The sequence below is a fragment of the Xyrauchen texanus genome, chromosome 1 (assembly GCF_025860055.1).
Source record: "Xyrauchen texanus isolate HMW12.3.18 chromosome 1, RBS_HiC_50CHRs, whole genome shotgun sequence".
In the NCBI taxonomy this organism is placed as follows: Eukaryota; Metazoa; Chordata; class Actinopteri; order Cypriniformes; family Catostomidae; genus Xyrauchen; species Xyrauchen texanus.
In genome coordinates, this window is record NC_068276.1 from 24,174,743 (window position 1) to 24,191,976 (window position 17,234).

Sequence of the window (17,234 nt, forward strand, 5' to 3'; positions counted from 1 at the left end):
GGAGGTTGGAATCATGGCCAAAGGTGCTTTTAAGTACTGAGTTAAGGGTGAAAGGTGATTGTAAAAGATCTCCTCTTGTCTTGGTAAGAAGGAAGCGGGACCCGAGTGCACATCCAACATTCAACATTTATTAAACAAAACACAGACATAAAACATTGATGAACATACACAGCATTGTTGTTTCTCTCTCTCCCGATGTCTCTATCCCAACTGCAGCTCTTTCTTTGTCATTATGGAGTATGCAGTGTAGATTGATGTGGAAAAAAATATTTAAAGCTTTTTAGCATAAGGCTGCAACATAACAAAATGTGGAAAAAACTGAAGGGGTCTGAATACTTTATGAAATACTTTATGTAAGTAAACAGGGGCCATCATGCTGCTGGCTATTTGACAGTCCAGAAGGCATATTTAGGTAGCATAAAAGTAAGCCACATGACTCCAGTCGATTAGTTAATGTCTTCTGAAGCAAATCGATAGGTTTGTGTAAGAAACAAATTGATAATTAAATGTTTTTAAGTTAAAATTTTTGCTTCCACCCAGCGCTGTATTTCTGTTGAAATGACCTAACTCTTGCATGACGTTCGTTCCTCCCTTGTATACAAAGCGCGCGCTTCCAACTTCTCGTGTGAATTCACCATAGCACTTACGTCACTAATGTGTTGACTGCTGGCAGGAAGTGATTTTATTTCAAGTTAATTAAGTTTTAATTATCTATTTATTTCTTATACCAACCTATCGATTTGCTTCAGAAGACATTAATTGGTCACATGGATTACTTTTTTGCTGCCTAAATATGCCTTTTTGACCATCAAATAGCCAGCTGCCTGATGGAACATGTTTACTTACATGATAATGACCCACAGAGCTTCAACATTTTTCTTAAAATCTTAATTTGTATTCTGCTCAAGAAAGACAGTCATACACATCTTGGATGGCATCAGGGTAAGTGAATAATGAAAGAATTTTCATTTTTGGTTCAACAAACCCTTTAAGCAAATACACTAGAACATCTAGCATTTTCACCAATACAAGAATAATTTCACACCTGAATATTAAAACGCTTTTCAGTTGGCATACATTATCTGAACTACAAGACCAGATTCATTGATAATAACTCAATAATCGAGAATTTTGGTGATTGATTCTCATCATTGCACTGCAGTGTACATATGAGCTGATACAACTGAGACATAATTGTTGTGTAAATAAAACCTGTCATGCAGTTTGACTAAAAGATGTTAGAGATTTAAAATTTGCAGCCCAACCAGCCGCGATTTTTGCCACCACAACACATTTCTGTGTTGGTGAAAGCAGTTGAAACAATCTCTGTACTTGTCCACCACGCTCCACTCCTATCCAGCCCTGTCTAGACAGGAAGTATGCTTATCATCTAGGCTGGGTGCTGAAACACATCTGGGAGATGTTCCACAGTGGGGAGGAGTGGAGGAGAGCACCCCTCTCCCTTTCAGCACAAAGCCCCTCTAGACTCTTTGCACCTTTCATTACAATCCTCTCATGCACACCACACACCTAGATCACAATACTATCTGTGTTACTGCATGACTGGAAAGATCTGGGAGTGTATCATTATTAGAGATAACAAATGCGTCCCCTGTCTGTTCTTTAGGAGTCTTCATTCTGTGTGGTTCTGCGTGGGGCCCGTCTTGGCCAGGCCACTCTGAGTGACATGCTGCAGGCCGGATGTGACCTTGTCATCATGGTTATATTCTACCTTTCTCTGAAGTGCTGGACTGGAAAAGGTAAAAGTGCAGGCAAAAGTAAAGTTAACCCTCTGGGGTCTGAGGGTGTTCTGGGCCCTGGAGAAGTTTTGACATGCCTTGACATATGTGCTTTTTTCAGTTGCTTAAAAACATATTAATGTCTAAAGTCTGATAACACTGTATTCAGCACAAACTGAATACTGGGCTACAATAACATGTGAGCAAAATGTGTGTACATGTTTGTATTTTTGAGAAAATAAAGTTGATGCATGGTTTTTGAAAAAAAAAAAAAAAATTACATTTAAGTAATTGAAATAAGGCCATATAACACATACTAAACATTTGTCCACAAGAATTTTGAGAACTGGATCTTGTAGCCTAGAGTTTTTGCTTCAAAATAATGTGAAAAACATCCTGATCACTCATTCATATAAATCAATATAGTAATTTCACTTTTTTAAGACACGTTTAGTGTTAGAAAGGACATATGCGAGGAGGCGTGAACTATCATGAATATTGATGTAATTCAGAACTGAGGAGACAAAGACCCTCCCCTGGGCCTATCAATGAGGAATGTGACAGAAACAGAATGAATGTGAGGAGACTTAATAATCAAATTTTGTAAGTAATCTGACTATACATTTTCTTTAAATAAAGACTTTACTTAATTTTAGACCTACACTACCGTTTAAAAGTCTCTTCTGCTCACCAATGCTGCATTTATTTGATCCAAAATACAGAAACAACATTGTTTGACCTATTTTTACAATTTAAAAGAACAGTTTTCTATATGAATATATTGTAAAATTCAATTTGTGATCAAAGCTGAATTTTCAGCATCATTTCTGCAGTCTTCAGTGTCACATGATCCTTCAGAAATCATTATAAGATGCTGAAATTCTAATATGGGCATATACCCGTTTACATGCTAAAAGAGTCATGATGCGGGTCTCCTCGATGGTTTCAGCACAACTGAATAACGCATCTGCATGAATATGATAAATGATTACTGCAAGAGTTACTGCATACAGGTGCGAAGGTAATTCAACATTTCTAAATTGCACAAATAAAAAATATTTAATTTTTACATATTTAATTTACATATTTGTCTAAGGCTTGCTTTTGCTCGCATGTCAATGATTACCCCTCCCTGTGTCAATGATGCCGAGATCTACTTTTATATTTATCACTGAGAAGGTTTACCTGCAAAATTAGTAGCACAAAACATCACAAGCAGCCTCAAGAATGGACACAGTGTAGCCATATAACACTTTTCCTTGAGCAGAATATTGCACTACAGGTCGCTAAATTTGTTCAAAGGGGACAGCGAGACGTGCATGGTTGCCAGACTGTCCTAAATAGTCTATACCTTGGGCGGCCGCCGAAATATCTTCAATGGGAGGAACATGGCATTGTTCTTTCCCTGCTGTCCGCGACCCAGTCCGAATAGACAGTTGAGAAACACTGCTTTAACTTACTTACATACTCATTTCAGACCCCCTCCCCTCGTGTGTGTGTGTCGCAAGTTGACGAGTCTGACAGGCAAACAAGGAGGAAAGGACATGCGCACGCGCATGTGAGATTCTCTGTCCGGTTGCATTTTTTTCTCAATACCGTAGATAAGCAAATGTACATGGTATGATAACCATCAAATTTCAAACCGTGGTATACCGTGAAACCGGTATACCGCTGCAACCCTAGTGGTTTGATGTGGAGAAAAATGTAGCGGGAGCTAGCTGGTGCGATATAGAAACTTGTGGGAGCGGGATGGAAAAAACAGTTCCACGCAGACCTCTATATGAAATTATGTTTCAGTTGTACTTGTGTCCTTGCAGGGCATCTGTTGACATTCCAGAAGAGAAGTTGCCAGAGATGTATATGATTTTAAAGAGTATCCCTCACAGACCGGTGGAGGAGATGCAGAGACCGGTAAGAATGTGATTTCACCATTGAGAAATTTGCATTGTGTGTTACCAAAATAAGCAACGGCTGACCATCATGGTGGTCGATGGGTCATTTTATCACTCAAGGGCTGGAAAAAACACACTTTCTTTTGTAAAATTAAATCCATCTCTTACTGCTTAAGTTTGAGCGGAATTACAAATACACCCAGAGCTATTTGTGAAAAACAGTCCAACAACCCTCAACCCACTGTCACAGTTGCTAAACGGTACCAAATGTTGTCCAAACCGATGGCTGCTGCGTTCAATAGCAGCTGAGTCACTCTGAGAGTAAGTGCAAGCAACGCTCTCAGGTTTAATATTGGGTGAAGGTGAGGTTAAATGAGCCACAACCTCTCTTCTACTCTGCAGACATTCTTTTTTCCTTTCAATGGAGTGCTAGCTCCACTATGAAAATAACCTTCAGACAGGTGGGTTAATGCCAAAAATAATATTCCTGCAAGTGTGTGCTTTTGAATTTCTTAAGATGAGATTTCTCCTGCTATAGTAAATCATGATGAAAACTCATTTGAGTATTAGTGATGTATCTTTATCCAAACCAATTTTTAACCACACACTTAAATTTTTTTCCATACTTCAACTGCTTTCTTGGACTTAACATGGAATAAATGTAAAAATATATGTTTTGGTTCCACTCTGTAAGTTATGTTTGATTGGCCATGTTGAATAATATAACCATAATTAATAATCATAGGATACTTACTCCATTGGCTTTGGCTTCTTTAATAAGTTCTTCATCTTGATGCTGGACAATTCTGTGTTCCTCTTGTGTGTGAGGGTAATGTTGTAGCTTAGTTAGACAGGTATCGGGGTAGTGTTAGGACTTTGTGTGCAGAAACACATCTTGCTCTGGAGCTATGACATGGCACGAAGCCAGTATGAAATCAGCCCACACTTGAACACATCTTGATCCACTCCTTTCTTACTACCCTATACTTCCAGACAGTAGACCGATTGTATCTCTGCCATTGTACAAAAGAACTGGTCTTTGAAATATACTTTACTTAGATTAAAAAATAAAATCCTGCTACTTTGTTATTGATCTTTACAGAAAACAGCTCTTAGTGTATGACATTTTGAAGTGTCAAACTTTCTTGCATTTTGACCAATAGAGGGAGCAACCAACTTATTTACTGTGTGATCTCTAAGACCAGCCTCACACAGCAGGGAGTTTCTGAAAGATTCGACATTTCATCGACTCTCCTCAAGTCATCGATCCTTAAGACTTTAACCTTGTCATGACTCATGATTCAACAACACTTTTTCACTGATAGTTTCTTCTTATTAGGGAGCACTGACTTAAATTTGGTCAATCAGTTTGTTAGAAGAGTGCTACATAGCTGCAAAATATTAAATGATTAGTTCACCCAAAATTGTTTATTCTGTCAACATTTACTCACCCGCAATGTTAGTCTAAACCTTTATGAGTTTCTATCCTCTGAGGAACACGAAGGAGAATTTTTAAAGAATGTAGCTGCTGGTTGCTTTTCCAGTACAATTAAAATGAATTGGCATTGGAGCATTGAAGCTTCAAAATGGACTCAAAAACACAGTAAAATCACCATAAAAGTATCAAAAGTAGTCTATGTGACTTGTGCGCTATATTACAAGTCTTCAGAAGTCATACGATAGATTTACGTGAAGAATACACTGAAATTTAAAGGGAGAGTTCACCCAAAAATGAAAATTCTCTCATCATTTACTCACCCTCATGCCATCCCAGATGTGCATGACTTTCTTACTTCAACAGAACACAAAGATTTTTGAAGAATATCTCAGCTCTGTTAGGCCTCACAATGTAAGTGAAAGTTGATCAGACCTTTGTAGCTCCAAAAATCACATAAAGGACACATTCACCATTCACTTGCATTGTATGGACCTACAAAACTGAAAAATTATTCTAAAAATGTCTGTTTGTGTTCTGCAGAAAAAAAATAAAGTCATAAACATCTGGGATGGTATGAGGGTGAGTAAATGATATAAGAGAATTTTCATTTTTGGGTGAACTATTCCTTTAAGTATTAAATTTAAGGATTCACTGATAGACTTCCCCTGCAGTGAGCTTTTAACCACTATGACCAGCGAGATCTCAAGAACCGAATCAGAATGATTTGTGAACAAATAATTTAGACCAATCATAAACGGGATAATCCGATTTGTTGAAAATGTGCTGACTCAAAAGAACAAATCAGACATCACTACATCTCTCATTAACTCTTTCCTTTAGTGTCCATGGAAGAAGTCATGTGGGTTTGAAAGAACCTGAGGGTGAGTAAATTATGGCAAAACTTTCATTTTTTTAATGACATATTCCTTTAACCATGGTTCAGTCTGGCTTCCTGCCCTATATAGTGTGCTGAGATGACTCCCTAGAGCATTGCTTGGGTATCTTCCTAGAATAGATCACATACGTGTCTCATTAAAGAGGTTAGCGTATGAGCTTTTCAGTTTGAGTGCAGTAGCATCATGCTGCTGTAATCCTGTCTGAACCCATGTTAAAGATTGCAGTGATGGGGGACTGCTGGAGACACTCAGATCCGCAACATGGATGTCGCTGATGAGTTTGTGTGCGTGTTATACTTGTGACAGCCCTCATTTGTTTCGCCAAGTTGTCATGTAGCATTTTTAGCACATAGAAGGATGATATTATTTATTAGAATGGCAGTTATTATAGCAGCAAATATAGTATTTTATATAAAACCAGTGTTATGCATAATATGAATGTTAGTTCGAGGAATGTTTTGGGTATATTCAAAAGTGTATAAAGAACTTTAGCGTATGAAGAACCTTAAGTGTGTCAGATGAGCAGTCAGTGCTTTCTTGTCTCATGAGACTCCGTCTCTTCTCTCCTCATAAAAATTCTTGCAAGCGCTCGAATGGGGCGGATTCAGTGCCTGGTGGGTGCGGTTTTCTTTCTGCCTCCTCCTGGTCGGAAAGAAACTTTCATCAAAAGCTGATTTATGGGGAACTGCGCTCCCCTGGGATCAGAAAGTCTTTTTGAATCCTCTTCCCCTCTCCATGAAAAGAAAAGCTGTTTTTGTGTAGTTATATTTCTTTAGTGTTTTAGGGCCAGGCCCGTAGGGGCCGGGGGAAGGAGGCGTGACCGCACTTGTCTAATGTGCTTCACTGAGTTCTATGTTGGCAATATGACAACAAAGGCATCAGTGAATAAAATGATGTGCTGCACTGCAAAAGACAACTGAAATATCATTGCTGGGGTGTGTTGAACTCATTTAAGTTAGGGGAGCTTGAATAGTTAGATACCTTTGGTTAAAGGAGTAGTTCCCCCAAAAATGTTACATTCTGTCATAATAGTATTATTGCGAGAACTTGCGTTGTATAGTTCTCACTTGAAAATGTGGGCCACTTTGCTTCTCTCAAGGCTCTCATGAATAAGATAACTGACGTCACTGAAACATTACTTACGTTTTGGGTTGTTTATCGTATGGCTTCAGAATATTTGAAATATTATGCACAAGCTTTGATGATGCTTTTTTAAACTTTGAAATTAGTTGCTATCAACTGCCATTGCATTGAATTGATGTTGCTGGATATTCATAAAAAAATGATCCTTTTGTGTTCTGCAAGGAAAGAAAGTCAAATGAGTTTGGAATTACATGAGGGAATGTACATTTTGACAGAATTCAATTTTGGGAGAACCATTCATATTTGCTAGCAATCATCACTTTGTTAATGCAAAGACCATTAGAGGTCTGAATCGTTCAGTAATTGGCCTGGCAAAGTGTAGCACAGCCATTATTCTTTCTTTTTAAAACTTAGCCTGTCTCATTTGACTCTTTGTAGTTGGGTGTAGTCTGACACCGTTTGCGGTCAGGCCAGGTAATGAGGCTGCCCCCAGCATGCACTTGGTTGTCCCTGTTAAAGAGTGCAGGGTCATGCAGGACCAGGAATGGTGGAGCTGGGTCACTGCGGCATGGCGCCTCCTAGCTGGAGATAGCACTGTTTTATGGGTAATTAACTCTTATGTGCTCCTCACCCCTCACTGCTGGAGCTTTGGGTTTGTTAATGGATCGGCAGCGGAGGGTAAAGTCTGTGTGTCCTTGCAGTGACAGATTATTTAGGTATTATTTATGATTTTAATTGGTGAATAATATAGTTTACACAAAGGTATTGCTAAATTTACAGTCAGGTTGAAGTTAGACCAGATACCAGATTTTTTTAGTAACTGATAACAGTAGAAACAGTAGAAATCGGAAGACCCAAACTAGAATTGTCTAAAAAAAAAAAAAAAAATGTGAGGAACTTTTATCATGGATCATTCCTAGGGCATTTTTTTTAAGGATTAGTTCATCCTAAAAGGAAAATTCTGTCATCATTTACTCTACTCTAAAAAAAAACGTGTCTGTTCCTCACTCAAAGTTGTTGTATGGCTTCAAAAGGCTTGTAATTTAGCAAAATTGGCATTACATTGGAGCACGTCTCTGTGCTAGTATGGTGTAAAATTACATGACCTTTGCCCTTAAAGTTTAGCTGTTACCTCAGTGCCATTTGAGTGAAAACATTTTAAAAGACTGATAGTCTAAAGGGCTCATAACAGTCCGGAATGGTCCCTGTAGTCATGTCATCAGGCTTTAATGGGCTGTTTTGCCTTTGAAAGTGTGTAGGGGTCATAAAGGCACGAGCAGGATGGTGGGAGTACAGGGATCCGAAAGGCATCTTTCACGTGTGTGTGTGTGTGTGTGTGTGTGTGTGTGTGTGTGTGTGTGTGTGTGTGTGTGTGTGTGTGTGTGTGTGTAATGTGGGTGTGTGTGATATTGCTGTTTTTCAGTTTGTCTGTGTTTTAGTGCTCTCCCAAAAAAATTGAAATTCCATGTCATTTATTGTTTCCTAGGCCCACTGGTTCTGGGAAGCGTACTTCAGCTCCATGAAGGCTATTGGCATGACAACTCTCCAGATCATTAACGATCACATCTATCCATATGCAGCTCGCACCTAATGAAGAATGGAACAATCCTCCTGTGTTGTAATATCCGTTTTGGTCACTTTTAAAGTTAGTAGTACTCGACTAGTCACATCACCATGTACTGTCAAACAAAATGGCTTTGATGTGGCTACTGAATACATTTTTTTATATCAGACTTTAAAAGTACTATTCATTTAGTTACGTACTGTATGTATAAGGCTTTTTTTTAAAGAGATAAAGATTAGTGCAATTTTTTTGAGGCATGTTGACAGATGTAAATGCTTGAAAAGATGCATGTGTTTCATGCTATAAATTTGGACTTGGGTTGAATAGGCTTTTACTCAAGGCAAAGTGCAGAATCAGTGTTGGGCATGATTGTAATAGTGTCCACTGTTCTCATGTTCTGTTCTCATGTTCTCTTTTTTTAAGAACAGGACAGTCGTGTTTACTGAAAATGGTCAATTTTCCATTATATTGTGATTTGATGTGGAATTCAGGCTTTACATTTTGTATACAAATTTGTGTGATTTGGCAATTTATGGATATCTGTATTTCTGAAAGGGAGCTCTTGATAAAAAAGTGGACCTGTACTATAAAGCTATGTGTTATTTCTCTTTATTCTGGGAGTAGAAACCGACAGCTTGGCAAAAGTCATTATTGTGGGAGCATTAACCAGCAGCAGTCTTGGTCTGAGCTTCAGAATGCTGAAACCTCTTATGAAGGGCCACTCGCCTGCCAGTCAGCCCTCTATAGATCTGGGGTGTCAAATTCAATTTCAGCCCAGGCCAAATAAGCGTTATGTGTGCCCTCAAAGGGCCAGCTGAAAATGTGGCACTGGAACCTGCAATTATCAATAATATTGCATATTTTGGGCATTGATATTCAAATTCAACAGTAAGCATTCATTTTGAGTTTGAGATGCAGATTTAAATTATGATATTAACAGTAACGTCTGTGAAACAATTACACCATTTATATAAGGCTAGTGCAATCTGAAATATTCTGACACAATGACTAACTTGTGTCTCCTTTAAAGATTCCTTTTTCTCCTATTTTCTTTGCCTGTGTTATTTAGAATGTATGGGCTGTTTAATATGATTTTAAACTAGTTTAATCACCAAGACATTTGGAGTTTTGCAATAGAGAAAAAGCATGCAGTTCAATAGCAGTTTCTGCCCATGTTGTCATTCTTTGTCATTTCTCACATGTCTCACCACAACTCATACAGCTCGTTTACATGGAAACCACAAAGCAGATTATTGCCAGAAACCTGCTTAAAGCATGAAAGCAGCATTCCTGTTTACATGTGCTGTGTTAGCAACTATCTGTCTACCGTGTATACATCCTGTTCGGTCAGTAAGCAGCTTTCTCCACAGCAACGTATTTTCCCTGCGACAATTGTGTAAACGGTCTTGAGGGACAATAGTTGATATTATAAACTGGTGTGTATAAATTGGTATAGTTTATAGTGTGTTTTGTTGTTGTTGTTCCATTTCCCCCTGTACTCCCTGAAATGTTCATTTCTTTCTGCTTTGCAGACTATGTTATGTTGTAGGGCTATACATCCTATAATGTTAGTTGACTGGTCCGTTCCACGCACATGCGCATCAGAACACCACTCATGCGTTGACATGGCCACATAAGCTACATTGTCCAGGAGAAACCTAGGTGTGTTACACCTCTTTCTTATAATGCTTTAAATGGTGTAAGGAAAATGCCAATCATACTGTATTTACGCAAACACACCATTTAATGTTTAACTAGAAATTCTTTTTTTTTTAAAACTCTTTTATTTTTAAGAAAATGGCAGAAAGTCACACTTGTGGTGTTCCTGGTCAAAAATTACCGTCCCATTACATTTTATATAAATCTTTCAATATGAATATATTTTCACTAGATATTGCATTAGATATTTTTGTTAACTTGATTTACAGTACTTAAAACTTTTGGAAATGATTGATGGTAGGCTTTCTTGACCTGAACCCATACCAGGTAAAGCCTCTGTATATTAGAAAACATTGTTCTTACTCTTTGTGAGAATGTGAAAGTTCCCAAAACACATTGTTATAATATTGTTTCCAATGTTCTTTTGTTCCTATGGAGTCAAGAAAGTTTAAGAAGTTGTCAGGGATGTCAAATATTCAAAGGATGTGTGTGTGTTTATGTTGCACTTGTACATTATGTGCTCATCTAATGGTTGAACAGTTTCCTGAACAATAATTTTTTCATTTTTGTAACCTCATCCATTCATTCCTAAAGGCTGGTCATTTCTGACTGGGAACACTGAGTGTGAGTGTGTGAGAGAGAGATGGTTGGACCGGGCCCTGAACACAATATTCTTTCCAATGGCTGGTCATTTTTGATCGGGAACACAACAGGTGCAACAAAGTGAAATAAAATTGTTTTTGTGTTTTCAGATACCATATGTGAGCAAAGTCAAGGAATTTTATTCCAATCGGATTAAGAAAAAAACAATTCAACTGGGTCAAAAGGACCAAAACACAATGTAAGGGTTAAGTACATGTAAACAGTGTGAGTAGTGTCACAGAGATCTAATAGAGGGATCCGGACCCACAAGAGGCTATTTGACTTTTGGCTGCTTTAGAGTTACGAGAGAGATGAAATACTTTCTCAACATTCGCTAAAAGCACACTGAGAAGATTTGGAGCAGTACATCCACCGGGACATAATTGAAAGCACATTTCTCCAGATCTGCTTTTTAAGATGTCAGGACAGGCAGCTTTTTGTGCTTGAGTTCTTAGGGAACTCAAACTCAGCCTTTGCTAAGCAAATTAATGCTTTATACTCTATTGTACCTTCACTAAGAATCTGAGAAGAATTCCTAACATCACTTGTTTTGGGGCACCAGTTCATCCTTTTAAGTGCTGAAATAACAGAAGGTTCATAAAGTGTAATGCTTTTGTTTCCAGCTATTACTTCACCCTGTGAATATAAACGTGTATGCATCTTATGCGTTTCATTGAAGGATACATTTCTCATCTGTAGCACCTCCTTTATTGCATTGAAAGAAGGCAGACACTGTTCATTTGTTTGAGGGACGAAAGTAAAGCAATGTGACCACTCCCTATTCCCGTCAGTCCAAATCTGCAAGAAGCCGCTGTCTCTCCTGCCACTTAAAATTCAGCTCTTATTTTAGCCCAGTCTGTGATGTTCACAATCGCTGCCCATCAGCTTCAATGAGAATCTGGAGGTAAATGTTTCGGCACTGAGCCTTTGCAGTTGAACAGGAATCCATGCTTTCATCTGGGTTCCATTTTCCACTAATCCCAAAGCTGTACTAGTATGATCCCAGCTGCAAGACTCGCCAAGCTCCCTCGGCCCACATGAAACGGTCTGCAATCCCTCAACGTCACTCGAGCCGCCTGTACCTCCTCTTATGTTCGACAAAAGAATACTGGTACCTAATAACAAGCTCTTCATGTGTGGTTATACCCATCCCCAAAAAAGCATTGTCATTAGGTGATGGAATTCCTCTCTGCATAATCAATTTCAAAAGAGAAATTAGGAGATATAAAGAGGACTTTTGACAAAGTATTTCTTAACCGAATACTACTGACTTTGGTTTTGAGCAAATTTACATTTACAGAAACAAGCCAAAATTTGAGTACCCAGTCATTTACCCAGGTTCCACATAGAAAGTGAACACTTGCCTTGACTGTCGGAATGAAAAAATAGTCTTGTTTTCAAGCTTATTTACTTTTACAAATCGCTAAGATCTGCATACACTGAACCACACTGGAGCCTGCCCAATTAGAGCAGAGAATTTTGGCTGAGCTTGCATACACCACACCCCTGTGTTCTTCTTTATTCCTCTTACCACTTATATGTCACAGTGGTACTTTAATTATTTCCCCCCTCTGCTTTAGGGTCTGTGTCAGGCCCCTCAAAGAAATTTCCATTGGCATATAAAGTTCGTTTTTTTATTTGCGGGATGGTTGACTGATGTTGTGCGAAGGACGACTGTGTCCATGGTGACAGACCGTGGTGGACGCTGCTAGAGATCTGGTTAACCACTGCTCTGTATTTGTGGGCACCTGCAGCAGCTGCTATATTGGAGGGTGAAGTGCGCTTGCAACCATGCTGTAGGCTATCAATGCCATAGAATCTAACCTTGCAGGCCTCATTTTGTGGGGCCTTTGAGTTTTTAATCAAATTGCAACCTCTTTTATTTGTAGGAATTGTTATTACTACAGTTATAAAGGAAAATTAAGTAAAAGTTTAAATGAAGACCTCACACAAAAAATATAAACTTCAAACAGACAAATTGAAAAAGCATGTTTTTTTTATTTTATTTATGGTCTCTCAGAAAGATTACATGCACTTTTTTAAATGTTTGATTCCTGTCGGACTACAAAAATGTTCCTTTTTAAAATGTAATTTAAATGCTTTTAGTCTTCTTAAATCATATAAGTCTGATTTTTCAAAGTTAGTATACATGCTAATCTGACCACAGTTGGCCTTTGCGAGATGATGCATGATGTGCATTACAGGCACTTCCTCAGCTGACATTCTTCCTTCAAATATTTGATTACTCATTGTATCATGTATACTTGGAGTCTGAGGAATCTAAACATCCAATACAAATATTCACTTAATATTGCAACAAGATAGAACGTTGATGAAAAAAACAATGTTATTCTAGCCATTGCGCCTGTTTTACACTGCACATCAAAGCTGGGCAGAAGCAGAGCGATTAAAAAAATAATATTTAAATATAGATATTTATTTATTTTAATTATTAATTTTTTTCACCAGCGCTCATATTAACATATGCAGCAGGAGTTTTGGTGGCGCTGAGTCTATGTTTGCAGACACTGCTCACGCTGAATTAAGTGACTGTACATTGGCATCATATAGATGAGTTAACATGAGAAAGTAGATTTTGCACAGAATAAGCATGTGTTTGTAGACTTTTTTATTAATTACTGCTCGTAGGAAAACAAAATATAATAATAAAAACATTTTAATGACAGAGAGTTGCATGGCGCCACGTGGTGATTGGACGTGTGAACTGCGAGCTCTGTGCACTTTGCTAGTTTTTAATTATTTTTGTGTTTAATTATTTTTGTGTTATAAACCAGTGAGATTCGATACGCTCTGTTTCATAACTGTTCTATGAAGATAATATGTCAAAGAATTAAAAATCATTGGGCTCTGGAGATATGAAAAGATACTTATGTGCTCAAGGTGATACCCCTGACAAGGACGCAGACCAGGGACACCGTTTGGATGGTGCGGCAGGAGAAATTCAATGTCAACTGTCCAGCATGTTGGTGATGATGACGAAGGTCATGGCGGACTTTGAGGATCTTTCGGTAATACGTCGATCGATCACTTCAATGAATATGTAATTCTCATGAGTTGGTTACAAGAATCGGGGACATTGATTATCTGGAGTCATCAGAGAGTGATTTAGCTGCTAACCCACAAGCAACCAAAGTAGATTTGAAACATGTTTGGGAAAAGTTGGAAGACCTTGAGAATCCTAATCGACAAAACAATTTCTGAATTGTTGCAATTCCTGAGCATGAGGAAGGCAGAGATATTGTGAAATTCCTAGACAAGCTCTTTCCAAGTCTGCTCAACATAACAGGCCATAAGCTGGTGAGGAGTGAAGGAGGACATTCTTGGAGGAACCACAGCATTTTCTTGTTCCCAGACTTTGCAAATTTGACGGGAGAGAAACATGATCGATTCAAGGAGTGCAAGAAACTCTTGCATCGGCGGAAGGTCGATTTTGCACAGATGTTTCCGGCTAAATTGCCATAAAATATTTACATGCCCACAGCAAGCATTGTCCTTCATAGAGACAATGGGGTGAGTAAGCCATTTGGTGAGTTTCATGTTGCTCCCAAGCGAGATTGACTCACTGAACATTCACTTGACCGTCTGAGGAAACAGGGTGCCTTTTTTGTTGCTTTTTGTGTTGGTTCAGCCTAGCGGCTGGAGTTTGTTTTGTGGATTTTCTTCTGTTATGTAATTCTGTCTCACAAGGTTTGTGTGGAAACACCGGACTTGAGCATTCCTACGGCAAAGTTGTCATGGGGGCTCTTGTAGGCATACATGAACTGTTTGAGTTTAGAGGGATGGACGGCAGTTGGCACTGTCGTACGCTGGGTTAATGTGCATGCTTTTCTTTTTTCTGTTTGTTTGGTTCAGGGGGAAGCTTGGGGTTTGACTGTGGCACTAATGTTGGAATGTGGTCTTTATAATTGTATTTCTTTATTTTATTTACACAAAATAATTTTTTCTCATATGTCAAAATTTCAAATATTAATATGAGAGGATTATCTCTGTCCACTTGGAATTTGAATGGGTTGGGACACCCCATAAAAAGAAGGAATGTTATTTATTTTTTTTTAAACGTAAGAAATATGATATAGTGTTTCTTCAAGAAACGCATCTTTACCCGTAGGAAGTTGAAAAATTGGTGAAGATATGGATTGGACATGTTTTCTTTAGTGCTTGCTGAAGTAAGAGCAGGGCGGTCATTACATTGATAAGTAAACATCTACAATTAAAATTTAGATTAAAGATAAATTAGGAAGAGCCATTATTGTTTTAGCAGAAATTCAGAGGCAACGGTTGATTTTGGATAATATTTACTCCCTTAACACTGACGATCAGGACTTTTTTATAGATCTTGAAGGGATGTTGTAAGCTGTTGGCACGCCTCATGATATAATATTGGTAGGAGACTTTAATCTTTTGATGGATTCAGTCCTTGATCATAGTAAAGCAAATGTGTGTAAGACCCCTAGAGAAACAGTCACGCTTCACAGGATTAATCTTGGTATTATGGTGTGTTCTCATACAACGCAAAGTGAGTATTTTGCCAGGAAAATTAAATATTAAGGCAATGCAAAGATGTGAATTGATGCGACTCAAACACGTGAAATCGCTTCATTCAGATTTTTCAACTTGAGCGAAAATCGCATGATGCGTTGTCGTGAAAGCATATCAGAATTGAGATTGTCTGGATGTCACTGATGTACTGACGTAGTAGCAGAAGTTGTAGTACTGTGTGGGCACCCGGAATTGTATCACACAACGTCATACATGTACAGAGATCGGACGGAAAATGACGAGCGAGGAAGTTGGACTACCTGGTAAGTTCTGAAAATATGCTGTCTACTTGATTCCAGCTATTGGTTGTACTTTACTATGAACCAAGTCGTAGAAGCCCCTCATCCTGTCCTTTTCCGTAAGAGAAGGGGAAATATGCACAGGTTCGCGTTACTCGCGGGAACACAAGTTTAAACACAAATGTATAATCCAGCTGTCAAACTTGCATGAGCAATGCAAGGTTAAAATGTTCTTTGCGTTGTATATGAATGCACCATTTCAGATATTTGAAAGACTTTTAAACACATCTGGTAGGGATTATACATTTTTTTCATCAGTCCAGAAGATTTATTCTAGAATAGATTTTTTTAAGTCTCTTAGTCTCAGATCATGCCCTGGTGAGTTTAGAGGTGTTGCCACATATGCAGAAAAATAAATCCCATAGTTGGCGCTTTAATGTATCCCTTTTGCAAAATCCTGATTTCCATCAAATGTTAAAGGCTTAAATCAATGTTTATATGGAGACCAACTGGTCCTCAGTATCCTCTGTGGGCATGGTTTGGGAGGCACTTAAGGCGGTTATTAGGGGTTGGATACAGTATGCCTCATTCACCAAAAAATGCAAAGCATGAGAACTCGTGGAGTTGGAAGGGAATATTAAATGTGCAGAGGCAAAGCTGAAGTACCGGATGTCTTCTGATGGCCTCAGAGAATTGACCTGATTGAAATGCAGATATAATACTGTTTTGTCGGAAGGTGGAATTTTGGTTATTCAGGGCAAAACAGTCATACTTTTGAGTCGGGGGACAAAGCAGGGAAGATTTTGACTAGATATATAAAGCAGAGAGAGTCTTTTACTACCATTCTCTCAGTGAAATCTGCTGGTGGTGACATATACCTTGGCCACATAATGCTTTTAAAGAATTCTATCTTGATCTCTATAGTTCCATGTCTTTGTATACTGATGACGATATTAGAAACTTTGTAGAAACATTAGAACTCCCTAAACTGACAATTGAGCAAAATAATTCTCTTGATTCTGAGATATCCTTGGAGGAGCTTGGTGAGGTAATTAAGGCCTTGCCTACAGGCAAGGCTCCGGGGCTAGATGGCTTTGCCACTGAGTTGTTTAGATCTGATGCTACGGAACTTGCTCCACTTATGTTAGAATTTATACGGAATAATTAAAGTATGGAAAGCTTCTGCCAACCATGACACAAGCCCGGATCAGTCTGATTCTTAAAGACAAAGATCCAAGTGAGTGTTAAGAGTATCGTCCAATTTCCCTGATCCAGCTTGACATTAAAATATTGTCAAAAATTTTGGCTTACCGATTAAGTAAGGTTATGACATCCCTTATACATAGATCAGGTGGGGTTTATTCAGGGCCGTAGCTCTTCTTACCATTAGGTGTTTCATCAATATTATGTGGTCAGTGGCGAATGATCAGAATCCAGTCACGGCCATCTCACTTGATGCCGAAAATGAGTTTGATATGGTAGAATGGGATTATCTTTTTAAGATTTTGGAAATATACAGGTT

At 38.4% G+C, this 17,234-nt stretch overlaps 1 pseudogene; it reads left to right on the forward strand.

Moving 5' to 3' along the window:
- LOC127629678 (exostosin-2-like) overlaps nucleotides 1-17,234 on the forward strand; it is a 54,148-nt pseudogene that overhangs the window by 8,774 nt on the left and 28,140 nt on the right.